Raw genomic sequence first — 6,016 nt, forward strand, 5'->3', positions numbered from 1 at the left:
ACAGTAGGAGTAGGTGTTTCAGGCTCTCATGAAACTCCAAGAAGCCCTTGGGAGTAATCGTCCTCTCAAATGTAGGAACTTTGCTGTGAGGAGAGATACATTTGATATATTTTCACCTGAATCACCAACTTTTCTCTAGTTAACATTCAAAGAAAATTGTTAACAAATATTATCACTTTTGTGTTCAAACAGGGTTCAAGACTATTATCAACAGTTTACTTCAATCCCAGAGTACCTGGGTAGAAAACTAATATAAAGAGTAAAAAATGATTGAGAAGGAAACAGCACCATTCTCCACCACTACAGATTCCCATAAGTAGCAAAGAACAAAGTGCTTCTGATTTAATTATTCTAGTGACCAAGCCACAGCACAAAACCAGCTCCAATCTCTTTGAATGTGACTAAATTTCTTCCTTCCAATAAAGATAGCTTAAAGAAGTATTTTCCTTACATTATCAAAGTAAAGGCACAAAAATCTATCTCCAAGAACACAAAATCAAAGTTAAAATTTTATTTGAAAAAATATTTCAGTCATTGTAAACTGAAAATACAAAGTGGGGATATGATGCTATCTTGCAGATTAACTTAAAACACACACACAATCTTACTCAATTTGGAAAGGTTTAGGAAGCTGGAACCAAGCAAATTTCTCAAATGCTCCCAAAATGAGGGTCCAGGAACTACAGACTACAAAGAGGACTGATACAACACTAGGGTTAGTCTAGTCATGCCACAATCCTTAAGTCCTTTAAAATATACTTTGTAATAAAGTCATATACATAAATAGTATGAAAATGTCTCAACCAAAACGTAAATTTGGTCTTGAACAAAAGAGTAACAACATTCATACAGAAATAACTAAATAACCATGTCCAAAAAAAGTGACCAATGTACTAATAAGTTGTGGAATGCTACTAGGTTTTCCTCTTGTTCTTATTTTAAGAATAATTTCAGTAGAGACAGAAGACATGCTTACTAAATCTGCATATAAGAAAACCTCTGAGTATTTTGAATGACAACACCAATACTTAGAACAATTTTAACAATCTGATTCAACCAGCTGAAACAAACAAACCCTAACAAAGACAAATGTCAAGTTTCATTTAAAGTTCAAACAGATAATTGTGCAAATAAATAGGGGTCCAGGCTTATCGTGACTGTGTTGTAACTCAGTAAACTTCAGGTAATAGCAAGATTCATACAGCTGTGTTCAAGTCTACATTAAATAGTGCCAGACACCTGCACTTTTTTAATGTCTCCATTACTGGCCCCCCGTTTTCTGACAGCTGTCACCTTTTGGGTTATAAGTTTTTCATTGTCCCACTTCCAATTTGCTGCTTCTAATCTCCTGACAGCTTTAGGAAAACCAGACAAGCAAGCAGGAGCTGTGTACAAGTAACAGAAGGATCCAGAAACTTTAATGAGGGTTGCTACACATATCTTAATTTCACAAACAGCTTTTGCTTTGTTCATCTCTGGCTCTACTGCAGGTGGCTGCAACTGCAGGACACAGGTCCTCTATAGGTGATATATTTCTATGGCATAAGCAAATTAAGGAAGACAATAAGCTCTCATGGTTAGATGTTGCTCAGACTGTGTCTGGAATACTGTTTTTAGTTCAAAGAAACAACTATGACATATATAGCAATAAGACTAGTTGGTGAGGAAATCTAGGGTTCTTGTTATATTAGGCCAAATAAATGTGCTGGGATGTTTAAACTTATGATCTTTGAAAATGGAACAAAATGTCTTGGCAGGTAGCAGTGTTGGTAGGACAGCCACCATCAGAAAGTCTGAAAGGTTGCTACAGGCAGGACGGACCAGACTCGATATTCACTTCTCAAGTGGGATAAAGTGTGAACAATTGTCAAGCATTAAGGGAGAGCAGATTCTGACTTAAAGAAGACAAATGTTTAAAATGTCCAACAGTAAAGGAGTTGTTTTTCTAGGTAGTGAGCTACTTATCCTGAAAAGCACTTAAGTTAAGGCAGGAGTCTCATTTCTCTGGGATGGTGTAAAAAGAATCCACACACAGGTTAAACTTTACCCTTTTGGAGGACTGAATGCAGGGTGCTTACCACAGTGCTACATCTCCAACCCCTTCATAAATATTTTGAGACAGGGTCTGGCTTAGTTGCATAGGGCTTCTCCAAAATGTTGAGGCGGAACTTGAACTTGCCATCCTCCTTTGGATTTCATTCTTCAAACTATGCAAACACAAAGCAGTGTAACAGAAATTTGTTTGCAATTGATTATCTGTAATATACTACAATTAATTTTGCTACAAGACTGAAATAAAAAAATGAACACGAACAAGATATGAGTTTAGACTAACATATCAAAGTAAATTATGACAATAAAATGATTCAGAATAACCCCCTAAACAGAACATGGCAAAGCCATACTGCTAAAATGATAAAAGAATACATATTACACGTGAATGGTTTTAAAACACAGATCTCTAGATTTAAAGGATCTTTCACTTTAAATCCAATGATTCAGCTGTTAGGACTCTTGAATCTGAAAATAAAATTATGCCATTTATGCAAGGGAGTCTTTGCAATTCCTAAAACCCTAAGCAAGGATTTTTAAACTTCAGGAAAAAAGCTACCTCTCCTGAATCCCAGTGATCATTTGCACTGAGTGTCCTTGTTGTTCCAGGACCCCAAAGATGCAGTTGCAGCAGTTCTTATACTTAAAGAAACAAGAAAAAAGAAAGAAAGAAAAAAAAAAACTCATCATTGAAAATTGCAGGGTACAGAATGTATTATTTTTAGGCTGGTTAGGATGCCCCCATGAAATTCTTAGATGGTTTCATTCACCACATACATGCTGTGCATTCTGTTTTTATGATACTTCTCACAGAATACATATCTTGAATTTCATGAAAAAAATGTTTCCAGAAACTGTTTCTCTACTACCCAATTGTTCAAGATTAATAAGACAAAAGTAAGGGATATCCTTTCAAATTAATATTAAATTTTTTTTATTCAGGAAACTACCTTGAACTTTAATAATACAATGACTTTTTCCAGGGTAGATTCAATAAGGTTGATAGGTGTTTGATCCTTTCCAAGAATTTTGTTATTGGACACACTAAAAGGATATGTTTATAATCCAGTTTACCTATAATACAGTATTGAGGAATTATTTTAAAAATATATTATTGTATATTACTATACATAAGAATACTGCATTTTCTCTAGGTTTTTACAGAGAGATTCCTTATTTCCACCCTTAACCATTTCTGCCATAAAGTCTGAAAACCAAAGTCATTTCTGTATCTTAATTGTCTTATAATACTGAGTTCCAAGACAGCAAATTCCTTTTCCCCCTACTTGGTTCCCCTTAGACTTTTATTTAAAGAGGGGGAAAATACATACACATACACACGCACACTTCACAGTCACCTCAGTTGTCTTTTTACAGAAAATTCCCTATAATTTTACTCATTCAAATTTCTTTTCAGCTGGCATCTACTTCCTTTTATCTTAAAGCAATTGTTTCTTGTTTACATTAGTGATGATTTGTTTTAACCTACACATTCTGTTGGCTTTCTTTTACACAATGTGAAGAGGGTATTTGTATGCCCCAGAATGTCACATTTTGTTTTCATTTCAGCAGCACCTCTGCCCCCTCTCCATATTCCCCTCAAATATTTACCCTGAATGTTCACATAATCTTAACCTCCAATGTGAATCAAACACACCTCCTGTTATTCCCTCCCCCTCCACTAAGTGTCACTCATCACTCTTTCTTACTGACAATAACAAAAATTATGGCAATCTCAAAGATACAAGGGTCACTAGTTTCAATTCTCAAGAGTAAACTTATCCTAAGTCCCTCCATAGCTAAAAATCCCTAACATCTTAGTTGTTCCCTCAGGGTGCATACTAACTTGCTTCCTGTCTCAGTAAATGGGACATACACTGCGGGATGAAAAGTTAAAAAGACAAAGGTTGGGATACATTTTCAGGGCTTGGAACACTACGTTATGAATTAAATGAATTAATCAGGAAAAAGGGGTCCTGAAAGGTTATGCCACGAGGTAAATGATGTAACTACAGTTGTCCAGAGGTGGTTAAAAGCACTAAGGGTCAGAAGAATGAGGAAAACAAGTATTTTGAGAGTCTCCTGAAGTGTTACTAATAAAGGCCTGAATCAAGGGGACTATAGAGAAGGGATGGAAAGGAAAGAAAAGTATTCCCTGAAGTTTCACAAAACCAAAGGAATCATAGTTGAGTAATTTCAACAAATACATACTAGTATGATGATCCCCATTTTTGTTTAGTAGCATATTCAAAGAAAATTCTTTATAAAATGAAATTAAGACATTCAGAGTGATGAGTTAAGAAACTTCAGAATTAGCGTAGTAAAAAAATAAATTTGAAAAGGAACTGACAGACTGTGATTTTTCAAAAGCATAATTCAATTTTCAGAGCAATTTGAAAATTTACAAACTTCTCTGAAAATCCTTGTGATTTTTTTTTTCCATTTCACTAAAGGCAACTTCATCTACTGCTTTAGTAATAAATGGAAGGGAATTAATTCAGACTGAAAGTCACTTATAACCTTTTAGTTTTTATCAAATTAAGAGTTTTGTAGGACAAAAAAATATTTGCCAAAGTATTCTAGTTTACCAATATCTTTAATATAGGAATGACCTATTCACTGCTCCTGACCAAAACATTTTTAGAAAGCTGACTGAAAAAGTAGGAAGACATCATTTTCTCATTCAACATTACTGAGTACATAACTATGCTAGGCCATATTCTGTACTTGAAACAGGGAACGCTTAAGTAAGAAATAGTCTTTACCTAAAGAAAAGTCTGTTAAAAAAATACCTAGGAAAGACATACAAGAGAAGTAAACATCCAGAATGGCAATGTACACCTTATAAAAATAATTAGACTTTGGGCACAATTCAACTTTCATTATCTCAGTGCATTTAAATTTTCATAGCAAAAGGAAAAGATTTGCAAAAAGGCTAGTGTACAAATTCTCAGTGGTAACTACTTTCCAAGAGCTAGTTTGGTACTACTTATATAATTGTTGAAGGATCAACTGAACACTTAATTCACATTTTTGGAAGGACAAGATAATTCCAATAGAAGAAAAATAATGAGTAGATATATGAGATAAGAGCATTCCTACAACACTCTATGTGGTTTTTAGCCAAGCCAATTTCCTCCTGTATTATATCCTCAATTTTTCTTAATATCTGTTATTACCTACATCAGATATTAAAATAACAAATGTATGATACACTACTAAAAAAATTGGAGGAAAAGTTTTACATAAACCAAAGTTTAGTATTATAAATCAACTTTCATTAGAAAACTTCACTCTACATAAAAAGGCAAAAATATCTTTTCATAGAAACATTGTCACTGAAAAAAAACTGTAGGTTTTCATCAACTCATTTAATAAGTGTTTGTTGAGCACCTACAATGTGCTAGAGACTATTTAAAAATCTGGTCTAGGAGAGTGAGAAAAATGGGCAAATTTGCAGAACTTAATTGAATTAAGAATACATTTAGGGCTGGATGTGGCTCAGTGGTGGGTGCTCACCTAGCAAATGTGAGGTGCTGGGTTCAATCCTCATTACCACATAAAAATAAATAAATAAATAAAAGTATATTAAAAAAAGAATACATTTAGGAAAATAGGAATTCACTGAGGAGGTGTTATTTGAGCAAAGACCTAAAAAGGTGAGTAACTGAACTGAGGAAAGCACACTTCAGGCAGAAGGAACCAAAGTAAACAGGTCCTCCACTCACATGTAGATTAGTGAAGAAACAGCAAGGAATCTTTTGAGGCTGGACTGGGCACAGAAAACCTAGTAAATGGGGTTACAGCAGGGAATAAAACAGTGTAAGGCCTGCAGACTATTGTAAAGACTGATTTTTATTCTGAAGAGACAGTGTGTCTTTGGATGGTTTTAAGCAGGGAAGTGACATCAGTGACTTTTTAATAGTTGGACAATTAACTAAAATTAGGGTGTTTGGAAACAGCT

This window comes from Sciurus carolinensis, unplaced genomic scaffold, assembly GCF_902686445.1.
Source record: "Sciurus carolinensis unplaced genomic scaffold, mSciCar1.2, whole genome shotgun sequence".
In the NCBI taxonomy this organism is placed as follows: Eukaryota; Metazoa; Chordata; class Mammalia; order Rodentia; family Sciuridae; genus Sciurus; species Sciurus carolinensis.